At 35.7% G+C, this 17,935-nt stretch overlaps 1 pseudogene; it reads left to right on the forward strand.

The window, feature by feature from the left end:
- The first annotated feature begins 5,207 nt into the window (after positions 1-5,207).
- LOC113905000 lies at positions 5,208-13,756 on the forward strand (annotated as a pseudogene).
- Positions 13,757-17,935: the final 4,179 nt, after the last annotated feature.

A 17,935-nucleotide genomic window follows, 5' to 3' on the forward strand; every position in this document is an offset into this window, starting at 1 on the left:
AAGGGCTATATATATCAGCTAAGGGAAGAAAAATGAAGGGAAAGAGGAGCAAGGGAAAAGAAAAAGGAGGAGGAGAGGGAAGAGAATCCAGGGGAGAAGATAGAAGGAAAGGGATACTTCTGTTGGCAATATAGTCAGGGTCTAATAATCCCTTCCTGAGAGCACCATTTTGGCCATGACATAGAAGAAGAGTGTTGACTACTGCATTCCCAGTGTCTCCAGAATCTCAACATTACGGGCATGGCCACCATACTTTCTAAGTGTTTTCATCTCCTCACCCTGGGAAGGGCTCGTCTCATCATTAACCAATATCTCCATGAACAAAAACACCAAAGAATGTTGAGACAATTGAGGGAAAGAAAATCAGCTTCAGTGATTGTCCGATGGAAAGAGATCATCTGCAGTCAGAAGCCACTTTATCCTATATCCAAATAGGGACTGGAATTTCCAGTTTGAAGGCTATTGTTATTTTCCTCTGGAAAATAAATTCTGTATTTTGCTCATCATTATCAAAATTCCTCTATTTTCAAAGTTGTCTTTCTGATGGAAGAACTAGGAAGTATACATGAGGTCATTAATTTAATGAGTTCAAAGTCTCTGGATTTCTAATTTAGAAATACATTATTCACCTGACAGCATTCTTCTTCTTTTTTTTTTTTTTTGTTTGCTTTTGAACTGTGGTGTTGGAGAAGATTTTTTTTTAATTTTTATTTTATTTTTAAACTTTACATAATTGTATTAGTTTTGCCAAATATAAAAATGAATCCACCACAGGTATACATGTGTTCCCCATCCTGAACCCCCCTCCCTCCTCCCTCCCCATACCATCCCTCTGGGTCGTCCCATTGCACTAGCCCCAAGCATCCAGTATTGTGCATCGAACCTGGACTGGCAACTCGTTTCCCACATGATATTTTACATGTTTCAATGTCATTCTCCCACATCTTCCCACCCTCTCCCTCTCCCACAGAGTCCATAAGACTGTTCTGTGGATCTCAAATAAAACTGCTTCCCCACAGACTGGTGGGATCTGCAGGTTTATTCAAGATGGCCTTCAAAACTACATAGTCTGGAGAGACAATATAATCTGTTAAGCAAATTAAGAAACATAATGATAAATGTCGGAGAAGGCAATGACACCCCACTCCAGTACTCTTGCCTGGAAAATCCTATGGACGGAGGAGTCTGGTAGGCTGCAGTCCATGGGGTCACTATGAGTCGGACACGACTGAGCGACTTCACTTTAACTTTTCACTTTCATGCATTGGAGAAGGAAATGGCAGCCCACTCCAGTGTTCTTGCCTGGAGAATCCCAGGGACGGGGGAGCCTGGTGGGCTGCCGTCTATGGGGTGGCACAGAGTCAGATACGACTGAAGAGACTTAGCAGCAGCAGCAGCAGCAATGATAAATGTTATTTTATAAGCACAGGATAAAAGAGGGGAAAAGTACTTATTTACAGTCTTATTTCCATCTGAGAATGAAATCTACATTCACTTTAAATTTTTCACAAATTAATAATTAGAGGAGAGACAAAATAAAATAGTAATTTACATTAATATTACAGAAGTAATATAAATTAAATAGAATAAAGAGAAATTCAATTTTTACTCTGATCCCTCTCTAACCAACTAACAAGAAAACACATTTCTTCCTTTGATTCAATTTATGTGAACTCATTACATTTTATTTAATTTTGCCCAGTTTTCCCCTGCTACTTCCATTTTAAAATTATACCAAAAAACCACCCCAAGTCTTAAAATAGAATCTTTTCCACTTTCAAGAATAAGACTTCTGTAATGAATTGTCAACATTCACTTTTTCCTCTTTCAAAACAAAGCCAGCTTAGGTATCTTCTTTCCTACCCATCACCTGGAATTACTTTAGTGACTTCACCATTGCCTTCCAGCTTCAATTGAATAGGTTATTCTCCATTCTCATCCAATATTACCTCTCAGAAATATTGAACATAATTCATTCATTCCTGATGCCTACAAATACATTTTTTTACTTCAGAAACATTACAAATTTATTGTTTTCTTCAACTTTCACAATCACCAGTATATGGAGTGGCTTTGGATATTTTGGCCTTGCTCTTTTTTCTTATGGGTTTTTTTTGTTTGTTTGTTTTTTTAATGTGGACCATTTTAAAGTCTTCATTGAATGTGTTACACTATTTATCTTTTATTCTTTTTTTTTTTTTCTTGGCTCCAATGTATGTGTAATCATAGCTTCCTGATTAGGGATCGAATCTAAACCGCCCCCCCACCCCCCTCCATGCTGGAAGGTAAAGTCTTAACCACTGGCTGTCAGGGAAGTCCCTCTTTGCCTTGCTTTTGATGTTAATAAGCTGAAGTCTGAAACTCCTTGTTAAGTATGATACAACTTGGGCTTTTCAGTACATAACTTTTATTTAATCAAAACGTTTTCCTCTCTTTAAATTTGTTTTTATTATAAATTGACATAGAAATTTATAAAATGATTTTCCATAATTTCTACAAATATTGGATAATTATATGATTTTTGATCCTTTTTTAATACTGTAAAGAAATATTTAACTTTGCTAAATTAAATCAAAAGTGTTTCATTGGAATAAACATTCTTTGATTATTTATTTGGTTTTAGAGCACTGTTACTGGTTAACTTTTATTTATAAATTTTAATATAAATTTATGAAGAAACTACATCTATAACTTGTTTCTATTGATATATGTTACTTGTACAGTCTGCACTTTTGACCTTATAAGTGTCTTGCAAATAAATTGTACGTCTTTCCTATTTTAATATATCTGGTCATACTTTGTATAATTCAAGAATAAAGAAACTTGTTCTTCAGTAAAGAGAAACAATATAGATCCATTGTTTTTGACAGCATACTTGCTTGTTAGGGGAATGCAGTGGATTGGAGAGATTTGAATAGGAGGTTGATTTCTCTAATAAGTTTTCCTTGCTTATGTTTTAATCCTTTTGTGTTATTTTTTGTTTTCAAATTCATTAGCATATAGTATTTGTAATGTAAACATTATTTTAGGTTGAGTGCATGCTACTCATTTCTAATAATCTTTGAAGGTCTGAATTTGGTTTAATTGTATTTCATTTCTAATTTCCCTTGATCGATTTTTTTACAAGAAATATATCTATTTGAATATTTTAAGTAATTTTTTGTTTTTCTTAATGTATATTTCATAGTTTTTCTTATTTTAATTGCATGAATTTCTGCTCTTGTTTATTGTCTTGTTTTGAGTTTACTCACTTGCTCTTTGTCTGGACTTTTGGATCAAATATTTTCTTTATTATCACTAATTTGTCTTCTCTTTTGATAGAGGTTATAAAGCTAAAAATAGAAAAAACTTCTTTGGATATATGCTTTAGACATATCATGATATTTTATCATGAAGTTCTTTAAATATTAGTAATTTTTATAAATTTTTTTCTCAAAAGTTAGTTAGTTGCATTATATTTTAGACTCTCCTCTAATTCTTCTTTTGTTATTAAGTTTCACCTTTATTATAGTTAGATAATATATTTTATTGGCAAGGTTTTTTGAGGGATTCAGACATTATTTGGAACCCGAATACATTTACTTGTAAATTACACATTTATGACACATCTTCCGATCTTGTTAATAGATGTATGTTTTCTCTTTGCTTGCTGTGGGATTTCATATCTGTTCACTGTTTATACTTGCTAATCATGTTATTCATGGCTTTTTTTTATTTGAATCTTTCAAGTCTAAGTTCTAAATTCTGTAAAAAGTTTCTCCAATTACTATATCATTAAAATCATTATTTCTTTAAGCATTTTTAATTATATGTTTTTCTCTCCAACTAACATGTAGGGCTTCCCTGGTGACTCAGTTGGTAAAGAATCTGCCTGTAGTGCAGGAGGCCACTTGCAATGTAGGAACCCTGGGTTTAATTCCTGGATCGGGAAGATCCCCTGAAGAAGAAAATGGCAATCCATTCCAGAATTCTTGCTTGGGAAATACCATGGATGGAGGAGCCTGGTGGGCTACAGTCCATGGGGTAGCAAGAGTCAGACATGTCTGACTCTTTGCTCGGACAAAGTGTGAGCAAAATGTAATGAGTGTTCCTCAGAGCAGAAAATGTTTCCTTCTTGTTCAGAGTAACTACTGGGTCAGTTTATGTAGGAATTTGGAATAGGCCTCAAAATAGGATTATGTTTGATTAATAGTGATTCTGATCTAGTCTTGGCATTGTCCTTTGTAGAGATAAGATGAATGGAAAATGATAAGCACATGAATTGCAAGTTCAGTTCTACCACATACTGAGTGACGTCAGGCTTTGCTGATTTGTGTATGTTTGTGTAGGGCTGGTTGGGGTAGGACTGAGGTGAATGATTGAACTCTTCTTGAAGACTATTCCTAGAGTTACCCAGAGAGAAACAAGATACTCTGCAGCCTATCAGAGAGTTAGGGTACACTCTTTTTTCTCATTACTCAATGGAGATCAGACAATCTGAGTTACGTGCAACATGATGCAAGAATGTCAAGTCTGTTTTCAGGTAGTTTCTCATTTACTTATACTGAGAGCTCACCAAGCCAATTACTTTTGGATGCTCTTCTTCCATTTAAAATTGGACCAGTTCTAGAGAGACAAATTGAGAGAGAATCCCTCTGCAATTTCTGTATATATAAAACTTAAAGTACATATGCAAGGAGGAAGAGATATCACATTCCACTTTTCCTTCAAAATTTTTTTCCAAAAGGCTTTCTATAAAGACAAAGCTATTCTAAAACATAGATATTTCAACACATTTGTGCTTGTTTTAATAAAAGTGCATCAAACTCAAATTAGGAAGTTAGCTAAATGGCAAGACATTAATACTTATCCCTAATTACCACATTCACCTGGATTTGACTATGTCAGTCTGACTTGGCGTTTACAACTCCAGGGAATTGGCTTTCTTTCCATTACATTAGGCCCCTTGAGTTTATCTCCATCTGTCTTTTTTTTTTTTTTTTTTTTGCTGTTTTTTTTTTAATTTTATTTTATTTTTAAACTTTACATAATTGTATTAGTTTTGCCAAATATCAAAATGAATCCACCACAGGTATACATGTGTTCCCCATCCTGAACCCATCTGTCTTAAAATCTAGAATCCATCTGCATTAGTTGTAAGCCAGTTGCTAGTATACTGAAATTTGACTATACCCGATACAAGTTGAGTACAATACTTCCTACTTAAGATGAGTCAAGTACAGTACCCCCACTGTAAGTACATTGTTGGGGCCAGAGCCAGTCTTTTCATCTTTTGCAGCAATTTGGGGTTGTCTTGTAGAAGGATTCATTTGTGATGGGAGTATCTGTGTAATAATCCTTCAGTGTCGCTATAGAAATTATGAAGTGCACTCTGTGTGAAATTAACCTAAATATTGAAATATGTTATTGACCTTGACATATCAAAATATTAGAATTTTCCATAATCACTATGTCCTGATATATAAAAAAATTATGGTAAAGTATATTAATACCAATATTCTTTAGAGTCATATCCGCTGTTTTCTTAATTTTATTACTTTTTATCTGTAAAATTTTTCATGAAATTTTCCAAGCCCACATTTTAGCTGGCTATATCTGAAGTCATCATGCTCCAATTCCACTGAGTTTCTGTGGATAATCACGCACTTTTTTTTCTTACCTTTTTGACTTCTATGAAATATCATGGTATCAGACCTTATGGGTACTGTCTTGACTGAAGAAACAGATATTTAGGACCCCATTTAAATTGACTATATAAATATTTAATTGTCATTCTGCCTTACAAGTACTGTAACTAAGGATTTTAATATAATTTAATTCTTCTCCCAACCCCTGTAGCTAGAAATGAATATTATTTTATAGATTAGAACAGAGGATCCTAGAGGCTTAATCAAATTTTCCATTCATAGGACCACATAGAGCTACATTTTCATCCAAAATATTTGAATTTTTGCTGAACTGAAAGAATAACACATTCAAGTGTATAATTGAAAGGACATAATTTCTCCTACTCTCCAGGCAAGATGGAATATTAATATTTAACACATATCAGTGGATAAATAAACATAATCCAGTTTTCCAAACCATTTTTCATGTTTAAAAAGCTTTGTCCTCTCCCTCTCCAACAGAGTCCGTAAGACTGTTCTATACATGGCATTGAAACATGTAAAATATCATGTAAGAAACGAGTTGCCAGTCCAGGTTCGATGCACAATACTGGATGCTTGGGGCTAGTGCACTGGGATGACCTAGAGGGATGGTATGGGGAGGGAGGAGGGAGGAGGGTTCAGGATGGGGAACACATGTATACCTGTGGCGGATTCATTTTGATATTTGGCAAAACTAATACAATTATGTAAAGTTTAAAAATAAAATAAAATTTTAAAAATAAATAAATAAATAAATAAAAAGCTTTGTCCTAAAATTTTTTGGTATTTTTTCTAGGTCATTACATTTTCTAAGCTGCAAGCTGGGAGTGTGTGCGTATGTTCTTACAAATCCATTACTTTTAGATCTCAATTATATTGAATAAGAATTGAGATGATGGGCACCCCATGGAATTCTCCAGGCCAGAATACTGGAATGGGTAGTCTTCTCCAGGGGACCTTCCCAATCCAAGGATCGAACCAAGGTCCCCTGCATTGCAGGTGGATTTCTTACCAGCTGAGCCACAAGGGAAGCCCAAGAATACTTGGAGTGAGTTGCCTATCCATCTCCAGCAGATCTTCTTGATCCAGGAATTGAACCAGAATCTCTTGCATTACAGGCAGATTCTTGACCAAATGAGTTATCAGGGAGGCCTTGTTCCTTAAATAGGTAATTTTTAAATTTTGCTGTATAATGAATATTACAAAAGTTCCCTTTTTGCCTGGTTTAAATTTAATTTTTAAGAATAAATAGATAAAATCAAACATCTCACTGATATATCTTGCCATATTGATTTTTCCTTTAAAATTTAAAAAGTTTTTTAATATACTTTATATTTTAGAGAAATTTAGTTCACAGAAAAATTTAGCAGAAAGCAGTTTCTCAAAAATTTTAAAATAAATTTACCATATAATCCAGCAATTCCACCTTTGACTATATATCCAAAATAATTGAAAACAAGGTCTTGAATACATATTTGTGCACCTGTGTTTATAGCAGCATTATTCACAATAGCTAAAGTATGGAAGAATGCCCTGTCCAGCAATCAATAAATGGATAATAGAAATGTGTTATACACACAAAATAAACACACACACACACACACACACACACACACACGATGGAATGTTATTTATCTTTAAAAAGGGAGGGAATTCTGTAATGTGCTACACAGAGGATAAAACTTGAGGATATAACGCCAGTAAGAAAAAGACAAATGCTCTGTGAGTCCACTCTGATATTTTGAAGGGTCAAAATCATAAAGATAAAAAATGTAATGATAGTTTCTAGGGGATTTGAGGAGGAGAGAATGTAGAGTTATTATTTGATAGTACAGGATTTCAGTTTTACAAGATGGAAAGAGTCAGGAGATGAATGATGGTAATGGTTATAGAAGGGAAATATATCTATCGGCACTGAACTGTACCCTTAAAAATAGTTAAGATAATAAATCTTGTTTTATGCCTATTTGGGGGCTGCTCTGGTGGCTCAGATGGTAAATATTCTGCCTGCAATGCAACCCTGTGTCTGGAAAATGCCCTGGAGAAGGGAATGTCTACTCACTCCAGTTTTCTTGCCTGGGAAACCCATGGACAAAGGAGCTGCAGTCCCAGGGGTTGCAAAGGGTCGGACTCAAGAGTAGGACATGACTGATCAACTAACACTTTCACGTCTGTGTTTATTTTACCCCCTCCCCCCAAAAAATGAGTGGAAGACATAAAAATATCCAATATACCTTTTACACCCTACATACATTTTCCCGTAATTTTTTTAATGTAATGAATTACAACTAATAAAATATTTTTGTTAGTTATAAAATAATTTTTTAAAATATTACAACTTTAAAATATTTTACAAACCCTAAATGTTCAATCTTGAGTCATAAAATGATTCATTTCATTGTACAGCATTATAAAATAATTTTTACATGCCATGTCCCAATTTTTTATCTTTGTTTTCAATTGAATACTTTCTTAGTATTTTATGACTCTCTTTAATAAAATCTTTCATTCTTTAGATTTCTTGTTAAATTTTTAAAAATTCCAGTAGTTTATCGTTTTATTTTTATTCTGTTTTCTCTCTTTATATTTAAGTTTGTTGCTATTGTTTAGTCACCAAGTCGTGTCTGACTCTTTTGTGACTCCATGGACTGTAGCCCGCCAGGCTCCTATATCTATGGGATATCCCAGGCAAGAATTTTGGAGTGAGTTGCCATATAATTTTCAGGGGAATCTTCCTGATTCGGGATGAAACCCGCATCTCCTGTATTGGTAGGCGATTCTTTACCACAGAGCCACCAAGGAAGCCCATACTGAAGATAGTTATTTGAATTCCTGTATGAAGTAATTATTCTAAAGCATAAACATTTTTGTTTGTAATATACTCTTTTAGGTTATAGATGCATGAGATATCAATTTAACTATATCTCTCAAGTTTTGTTTCTCATCGTTTTACTATTCATTACCTTTTGTGATTTTCATTATTATTTACATTTGATCCATTTATTATTTCATATTGTTACTAAAGCTTTTCATATATATGCATTTATAATATTTTGTCTCTTTGATATCGATGTTTTTTTTAAGTTTTGATTTGTGATCTTTATTATGTTAATTCTTGTTTTTTCAAATCAGATGGTTTTTTCATATTTTTATTGAAGTATAGTTGATTTACAATGTCTGTTAGCTTCAGGTGTACAGCAAACTGAATCAGTTACACATATATATAAAAGTGTTGGCGCACAGTGGCGTCTGACTCTTTGCAACCCCATGGATTGGGGCCTACCAGGCTCCTCTGTGCATGGAATTTTACAGGCAAGAATACTGGAGTAGTTTGCCATTTCCTCCTCCAGGGGATCTTCCCAACCCAGGTATCAAAACTACATCTTTCCTGAGTCTCCTGCATTGGCAGGTGGGTTCTTTACCATTAGCCCCACATGGGACAATACTAGATATATATATATACATTCCTTTTCAGATTTTTTCCCCATATAGGTTATTAGAGATTATTGAGTAGAGTTCTCTGTGCTATAAATAGGTACTTGTTAGTTGTCTGTTTTATATATAGTGCAGTACTGTGCTTAGTCGTTCAGTCATGTCCAACTCTGTGACGCTATGGACTGTAGCCCACCAGGCTCCCAAGTGTGTGCGGAATCTACAGGCAAGAATACTGGAGTGGGTTACCGTGTCCTCTTCCAGAGGATCCTGGCAACCCAGGGATCGAACCCTGGTCTCCCACATTGCAGGAAGATTTTTTACCATCTGAGCCACCAGGGAAGCCCAAAAATACTGGAGTGGGTATATCCTTTCTCTGGGATATCTTCCTGACCAAGGAATTGAACCAGGGTCTCCTGCATTGCAGGCAGATTCTTTACCAGCTGAGCCACCAGGGAAGCCCTTTTATATATAATAATATGTGTATTTTAATTCCAATCTCTCCATTTATCCCTTCCCCCCACATTCCTCCTTTGCTGCTAAGTCGCTTCAGTCATGTCCGACTCTTAGCGACCCCATGGACTGCAGCCCACCAGGCTTCTCCATCCATTTGATTTTCCAGGCAAGAGTATTGGAGTGGGGTGCCATTGCCTTCTCCTTTTCCCTTTAATACCTATAAAGCTTGATTTCAAGATCTTTGAGTCGGTCTGTCTTGTAAATATATAATTCATTCTTTTTTACTTCTCACTTATAATCAGAGCATGGCTTACTTTTATGCTTAAAATGCTCTGTAATCTCATATTTTTTTGTGTAGGTTTATACATAAATTTTTTAGTACAAAATTGCTGTTAGTGCTGTCAAATCTATATCATTGCCATTTTAGGATTACCCATTCATTTTAAGAAATAGTATTTTTAAATTTTTTACCTTAATTTTGACTTTTTAATTCTCTACTTGTATTTCTTTCAGGTTAAAGTTATGTGTTTAGATTCAGGCAAGGCACAAATACTATATTGTTTTGTTGAACCATTCCTCTCATCATTGTGTAATTATCATTTTAACTGAATTATTTTCTCTAAAGTATCCAATGTTGATATCACTAGTTTTATTTAAGTTTATTTAAGTTTTATTTAGTTTTATTTAAGTAAGAATTTTTTTCATTCTATATATTTGTTTTCAAACTTTGTATTTTAAGTGATTTTTAAAATAAATACTATATAACTTTTTAAAATTTAACCTCAGAAAGCCTATTTTAATCAACAAGCATACTCCACAGCAATTATTGTGTTTTAGAGATATGTGTGAGTTGTCTTTTTCATGTTTTTTTTCTAATATTCATGGTTTTATTTTTTACTTCATTTGGCTCTGATAAAATAGTATTATTTCTTCTAACCCTTTATTGTTTGACATGATTATTTCTGCTCCCCCCACCCTACTATTGTTCCTTTACATATTTAACATACTCATCCGTCAATGGCTCTAACCTCCTCATCAATAATACAAAAAATCATGAACATGTAACCTGTATAACCCTCTTTCAATATTTATTAACATAACTAATATATACTGAGTGCCTGTTCAGTGCCAGTCTCTCAGAATAAACCAGTAATATAAATGGCAAATACATCATGCCTTGGTTTCTTCAGGAGATATATATACTAACTTAATGATCTAGGCTTTAACACGTCTTTTTTTCCTTCTTTAGACAATAAAAACGGGCTTTCTAATTGCTCATTTTAGTAAAGTGAAAGCTATTCGTTGCTCTAAGTTGATGAAGCAATCTCACTATTAAGAACCCATATATCATGCTTAAGATCATTTTTCTGTTCAGATTTGGGTGTTAAAATGCCGGATTGAAGTCACTGTAACAATTGCCTATAGAGTATCTCTCTAGATTACTATGGGATCTTGACAGTTTTAGAAAGATGTATTAAATTTATCCCTTCATTTCAAACTCAAATATTTTTAATTTGATGTTTAGAATATTTGGTAAAATACTGTTTGCTGTATTTCATTAAGACAAAAAATTTATAGTTCCATCTTCTTCATTAATTTCCAGAGTCTGTTATGTTTTGAATAGAATAGAATGCTATTATCTGGGTTAAGCTAAATATACCCACAAAGTTTACATCAATACTGTTCCTCTGTTTAAACTATAACTCTCAACAAAATTTTAAAAATATTCTGTACCTATATCTTTAATATATGAAATTCTGAAAGGAAAGTAAATAATGATTAACACATCTGGTATAAATACATATAAACAGTATCATTTCCATTTTACAATAAAACACTAACAAATACCATATGTAGGAAGGGTATTAGATATAGAGTTACTTGATTTTAGCAGAACTTCTGAAAAAATATTTACCTCAAACTCACCAGTTTGTTTAGTTTCTTTTATTTGTTTTTTTGTCTGCTTTAATAGTTATAATGTGAATGTCTACAGTACTCTAAGAAGCAAATAGATGTTGGAATAGGGAAAAATTACTCAAAAGAAGAGACAACTGGGCTTAAACATACTGAGATTTCCAAGCCATTTTTCTCTCTTTCATTGTTGCTTGGTTTTACACAGATTGTTAACATTTTAGACATCATTTTTCTTGCTATAAAACAGATATGCTACGTGAACTCATATATTTTAATTCAAAGTAATGACATTTCTGAGTACTTTATTTTTTTTTAGAGTAGAAAAATCATTTTATTTATTTATTTTATTTTTTATATAAATTTATTTATTTTCATTGGAGGTTAATTACTTTACAATATTGTATTGGTTTTGCCATACATCAACATGAATCCACCATGGGTGTACACGTGTTCCCCATCTTGAACCCCCCTCCCTCCTCCCTCCCCATACCATCCCTCTGGGTTGTCCCAGTGCACCAGCCCCAAGCATCCTGTATCCAGCATCGAACCTGGACTGGAGGTTCATTTCTTATATGATATTATAAATGTTTCAATGCCATTCTCCCAAATCATCCCACCCTCTCCCTCTCCCACAGAGTCCAAAAGACTGTTCTATACATCTGTGTCTCTTTTGCTGTCTCGCATACAGGGTTATCACTACCATCTTTCTAAATTCCATAAATATGTGTTAATATACTGTATTGGTGTTTTTCTTTCTGGCTTAATTCACTCTGTATAATAGGCTCCAGTTTCACCCACCTCATTAGAACTGATTCAAATGTATTCATTCTCAAATCCTTGAAAAGTAGGTTTTTTTAAATTTATTAAATATAGACTAATATTTTATCTTAAATGACTACATGCATAAAATCCACTACTCTGAGACTATTTATTTGGTCTCTACAGAAAACAACCCATTAGCAAAGTCAGTCAAGAAATAGACTAATTTCAGAGGACTTTCATCTTGTCCAACTTCCATGACTTACAAGACTGAAGATCATGACAAGGTCCTGATTTCCTTTAATGGTCTACTCCTCTGCTATGAGAGGTGGAAAAATATGACTTGCCTATATATATCATTTTTCTGATCATTAGCCAAGTTGACAATAAAGAATGTGTTACCACAGTTCCTGTTTGTCCAAGAAATGTTAGTGCTACAATGAGAATAATAAAGATAATGAATTCTCCTTTGATGTTCTTTGATATTATGATATCTTTGATATTATGAACCTGGATAATGCCTTTTCAAATATTGTCAGTCAGAGAAATTATTAAGAAAATAACTCTCTACTTCTTCACTTAGTGAAGTCCCAGGATCTCAGCAACTCCAACAGCCCAAAGTTCCAGGTCTCTGAGTTCATTCTTTTGGGATTCCCAGGCAATCACAGCTGGCAACACTGGCTATCCCTGCCCCTGGCTCTGCTCTACCTCTTAGCTCTCAGCGCCAACATCCTTATCTTGATCATTATCAATAAGGAGGCAACATTGCACCAGCCTAGGTATTATGTCCTGGGCATCCTGGCTGTAGTAGACATGGGTCGGGCTACCACCATCATGCCCAAGATTTTGGCAATCTTGTGGTTTAACGCAAAAGCCATCAGTTTCCCTCAGTGCTTTATACAGATGTATGCTATACACTGTTTTGTGGCCATGGAATCAGGCATCTTTGTTTGCATGGCTATAGAGAGATATGTAGCCATTTGTCGACCACTATGCTATCCATCGATAATTACTGGCTCCTTTGTGGTCAAAGCAACTGTGTTCATGGCGCTCAGAAATAGCCTGACTACTATCCCAATTCCTGTGTTTGCAGCTCAGAGACAGTACTGCTCAAAGAACCAGATTGAGCACTGTCTTTGCTCAAATCTTGGAGTCACTAGCCTATCTTGTGATGATGACAAGACAGTCAAGAGTATCTTCCAGCTACTTCTGGCATGGACACTCATGGGAAGTGATTTGGGTTTGATTATTTTATCATATGCCTTGATACTTCAATCTGTTTTGAAGTTGAACTCAGCAGAAGCTGCATCCAAGGCCTTAAGTACCTGCACTTCCCACCTCATCCTAATTCTTTTCTTCTACACAGTCATTATTGTCATTTCTATCACCCACAGTGCAGCAATGACAGTTCCCCTCATCCCAGTTCTACTCAATGTACTCCATAATGTTATTCCTCCTGCCCTCAATCCCATGGTCTATGCACTCAAGAACAGGAGCTCAGACAGGGCTTATATAAACTTCTTAAACTGGACTTCAAAGACAACTAACTTGGAGAGGATGCGCATCTTTCAAATTTTCCTACATCTGTGTTCATTACATTCTCAAGGACTGCAGATGACAGAAGTTCTAAAGAATACAAACCATTTTTAATTAATATAAGGAATCACACTCAATTAATGAAATTTCAAAAAAAAGGGGTGAAACTAATACTTTATCATGTTTGTCAAGAAAGACCTTCATCCAAAAGAAAAAAAAGAACAATAGCACAATTATGCAGACTGAATCAAGGAAGCCAGGGTGAGACAAATGGAATATACATTTCATTTTTGTATCTTGCTGCCCTGGCTAGAAATTCTGGACAATGTTGTATAGGGATGGTTAGAGTAGATATCTGACAATCTTTTCTTTTTAATGAGAGTGTCTAACTCATGGACAGGGAGGCCTGGCATGCTGCGATTCATGGGGTCGCAAAGAGTCGGACACGACAGAGCGACTGAACTGAACTGAACTGAACGCATGTACATTTCATGCAATTACTAATAGAGTACAACTTATTCTAGATATTTGCATCTTTGCTTTCTAATGTGTCTTCTATTCTTTAAATGGAAAACGGACTCCAATAGACGTTTCTATAAAGATGTGCAACATCCAACACACATATGAAAAGATGCTGAGCATCACTGAATTCAAATCAAAACCACAAGATACCATTATATACAATAAAATGGCTGTATTTTTTAATTTAACAGAGATTGGCAATTTTCTGGAAACATTAAACTTCTTATATATACTAGAGGGTATGTAAAAATCACATTGAGGTGTGAGAAACTGTTAGACAATAACACAAAGTTTGAAACACAATTACCATATGACAGAAATTAAACTCCTAAGTATATAAGCAGAATAACTTAATACAAGAGTAGCAACAACATTTATACACAAATGTTCATAGCATCATTATTAGTGAAAAATTGGAAAGAATTCAAATATCCATCATTTCTTTAATGGATAAACAAAGTGAAGCATACCCATAATAAGGATTATTATTCATTCATGAAAGGATGAAGTACAGATGTATGCCCTTTCACAGATGAACTTTGCAAACACTATGCTAATTTTAAAAAAGCAAACACTAAAGACCACTGCAATATGATTTCAGTTCCATCAAATCAATTACTGGCATAGATAATCCAGTGAATCAAAAAACATACTAGATGTTGGAAGGGATCGGAGGAATAGGTCAATAGGTAGTGACTGATTAATGGTTATGGAGTTTTCTTTTGATGCAATTGAAATGTCCTGAAATCAGATACTGGTGATGGTTGCACAACATTTTAAAAGTACTAAAAGTGGGAGGAGGAGCTAAGATGGCGGAGGAGTGGGACGGGGAGAACACTTTCTCCCCCACAAATTCATCAAAAGAACATTTAAACGCCAAGTAAATTCCACAAAACAACTTCTGAAAGCCGGCAGAGGACATCAGGCACCCAGAAAAGCAACCCAAGTCTTCGAAAGGAGGTAGGGAAAAATATAAAAGACAAAAAAAGGGACAAAAGAGGGAGGGACGGAGTTCTGTCCCGGGAAGGGAGTCTTAAAAAGAGAGAAGTTTCCAAACACCAGGAAACCTTCTCACTGCCGAATCTGTGCCGAGCTTTGGACGCACAGAGGGCAACATAACAGGGAGGAAAAATAAATAATTAAAACCCGTACATTGCGAGCCCTACGGTAACTCCCCCAGCGGAGATGCAGCGCAGACGCCTGCATCCGCCATTAGCAAGCGGGGGCTGGGCAGGAGGTGCGGCGCGGGCTGCATCGCAAGAATCTGGCCTGAATACCCCGAGCACTATCTGAGCGAAATAATTTGGGCTAGCAAACCAGACTGTGGGATATCTACCACGTGAAAAGCCAGCCCTAACCTATGACACCACCAGGCCCGCGCACGGAATAAAGGACTGAACAGAGATAGCCGGCGGCAGACCATCCCCCTCCGGTGATAGGCAGCCAGAGCCGGAAGGGGACAATCGCAGCCCCAGAGAGACATTATCTATAGAACTGTAAGCAGGCTTCTTTGCTAACTAAAACTTCTTGGGGGTCTGGACGGTCAACATCTGCCTGAGAAGGTGTGCTGGTGCACAACTAGATAACCGAGCGGCGGGGAGGCAATAAGTCGCAGCAATTGCCCGCGCAAAACACCTCATCACCTGAGCTGCTCAGATCTGGGAAGGGCACAAAACGCAGGCCCAACTGAGAGTCTGCGCCTCTGAGGACTACCCGAGTGCCTGAACCTGAGCAGCTTGGACCTGGGAAGTACAGGCAGCCCAGGGCAGGCCGCGGATGGTTCGCGGCGGAGCAACCTAGAGCCTGAGCAGCGTGGGCAGAGAGGCTACACGCGCCGTGAACTGGGGGCAGGCCCAGTGTGACTGAGGCACTGCGAGCACAAGCCAGTGTTATTTGTTTGCAGCATCCCTCCCTACCTCCCCTCAGTGCGACTGAACAAGTGAGCCTATTAAAAAAAAAAATTTAAGTCCTCTATTATTCCTTTAATTTGCACTTTTATAACCACTTTGCAAAAAAAAAAAAGACCCTATTTTTTTTTAAAGCAAACTTCATATATATTTTTTTAAATAATTTTTTGACTTTTTTTTTCTTTTTCCTTCTTTTCTTTAACATTGTATTTTTGAAATTCCAAACTCTACTATAGATTTTTAATTTTAGCTTTTTAGTATTTGTTATCAATTTTGTACCTATAGTTTTTTTTTGGTTTTGTTTTTATATAATTTCTGTGACCCTTTTTTATTTTTTCTTTTTCTTTTTCTCTGTTTCTTTCTCTTCTTCTTTTAAATAACATTGTATATCTGAAATTCCAAACTATTCTAGATTTTTAATTTATGCTTTTTGGTATTTGTTATCACTTTTGTACCTGTATTTTTTATATATATATATATATATATATATAATATATGCGACCTTGTTCTTGTTTGTTTTTTTCTCTCTTTCTTTTTCTTCTTCTTTTTTTAACATTGTATTTTTGAAATTCCAAACTCTACTCTAGATTTTTAACTTTTGCTTTTTGGTATTAGTTATCAATTTTGTACCTATATTTTCTGTATAATTTTTGCGACCTTGTTTGTTTTTGTTTGTTCGATTTTTCTCTTTCTTTTCCTTCTTCTTTTCTTTAACATCGTATTTTTGAAATTCCAAACTCTACTCTAGATTTTAAATTTTTGCTTTTATGTATTTGATACCAATTTTGTACCTTTAAGAACCCAATCTTCAGGACCCATTTTTCACTAGGGAGCGAGATTACCGGCTTAACTGCTCCCTCTCCCTTTGGACTCTCCTTTTTCTCCACTAGGTCGCTTGTGTCTCCTCCCTAACCCCTCTCTACTCTACCCAACTCTGTGAATTTCTGTGTGTTCCAGACGGTGGAGAACACTTAGGGAACTGATTACTGGCTGGATCTGTCTCCCTCCTTTTCATTCCCCCCATTTATCCTCCTGGCCACCTCTGCCACCTTCTTCCTTCTTCTCTTCTCTGTATAACTCTGTGAACAACTCTGAGCGGTCCAGTTGTGGAGTGCACATAAGGAAGAGATTACTGAATAGCCCACTCTCTCCTCTATTGACTCCACCTCATCTCATTCGGGTCACCTCTAACTCCCTCCTCACTCTTCTCTTCTTCATATAATGCTGTAAACCTCTCTGGGTGAAACAAGTTTCAGGGCAAGACATACCAAACAAATTCTCCAGCAGCAAGGAACACAGCCCTGAGCTCCAAGATACAGGCAGCCCAAAGTAACCCCAAAACCATAGACATCCCATAAGTCATTACTGGACATTTCATTGCACTCCAGAGAGAAGAAATACAGCTCCACTCACCAGAACTCCGACACAAGCTTCCCTAACCAAGAAACCTTGACAAGCCACCTGTACAAACCCACACACAGCGAGGAAATGCCACAATAAAGAGAACTCCACAAACTGCCAGAATACAGAAAGGACACCCCAAACTCAGCAATTTAAACAAGATGAAGAGACAGAGGAATACCCAGCACACAAAGGAACAGGATAAAAGCCCACCAAACCAAACAAAAGAGGAAGAGATAGGGAATCTACCTGATAAAGAATTCTGAATAATGATAGTGAAATTGATCCAAAATCTTGAAATCAAAATGGAATCACAGATAAATAGCTTGGAGACAAAGATTGAGAAGATGCAAGAAAGGT

The sequence above is a fragment of the Bos indicus x Bos taurus genome, chromosome 15 (genome assembly GCF_003369695.1).
Source record: "Bos indicus x Bos taurus breed Angus x Brahman F1 hybrid chromosome 15, Bos_hybrid_MaternalHap_v2.0, whole genome shotgun sequence".
NCBI classification, from domain to species: domain Eukaryota; kingdom Metazoa; phylum Chordata; class Mammalia; order Artiodactyla; family Bovidae; genus Bos; species Bos indicus x Bos taurus.